Here is an 840-nt window from a genome sequence, read left to right on the forward strand (position 1 = left end):
CTCATTTTTCTCAAAATCGTTCGATCAAAATTATGAGAAAGCCGTTTAGCCAAAAAAATAAAAATTCAAATTTCGTTTTAATTATTCATCTGCGCTGAGCCGAAATCAAAACATGGATTAACTAAAAAAACGTTCAGAAATTAAATAAAAAACGATTTTTTTTAAATGAAAGGAAGGAGTAACATTAAAACTTAAAACGGACAGAAATTACCCAGTATATGAAAGGGGCTGTTCCCTCCTCCACGCCCCGCTCTTTACGCTAAAGTTTTTACAGTATTAAACAGTAGATCTTTTAAATTATATTTTTGGTAAGAAATAAGGAGAGGGGCACATTTGAAGGGAGGCCTAAAAATTCAGAAAAGAACTTAAAACAACCATAAGTAGCTACTTATACTATTCCCAAGAGCGAATGCTTTGCTATACCCCACCCTCGCCCCTCTTTAAGTGACATTTTATAGCCCATTATATATTTCCTTATTACATTTTGAAATAGCCCCACTTTTTACTTCTGTATTTATTTATTACGAAAGCTAATCAATCGGCGGAAAAAATGAGTCTCGTTATTCTGAAATAAATAAAAATAAAACAAGTTTTTTCAACTGAAAGTAAGGAGCAACATTAAAACTTAAAACGAACAGAAATTACTCCGCATATGATAGGGGCTGTTCCCTTCTCAACGCCTTGCTTTCTACGCTAAAGTTCGACTCTGTCTCACAACTCTCCATTTAAAAAAAAAAAAACTTGTCATTTTGAAAAATAAAAAAATATACTATGACGTTTAGGGGTGTTTCCCCTTATTTTCCAAACTCGTAACTCGAAGAAGAGGGGGATATGTTGGGG

This window comes from Artemia franciscana, chromosome 17 (assembly GCF_032884065.1).
Source record: "Artemia franciscana chromosome 17, ASM3288406v1, whole genome shotgun sequence".
In the NCBI taxonomy this organism is placed as follows: Eukaryota; Metazoa; Arthropoda; class Branchiopoda; order Anostraca; family Artemiidae; genus Artemia; species Artemia franciscana.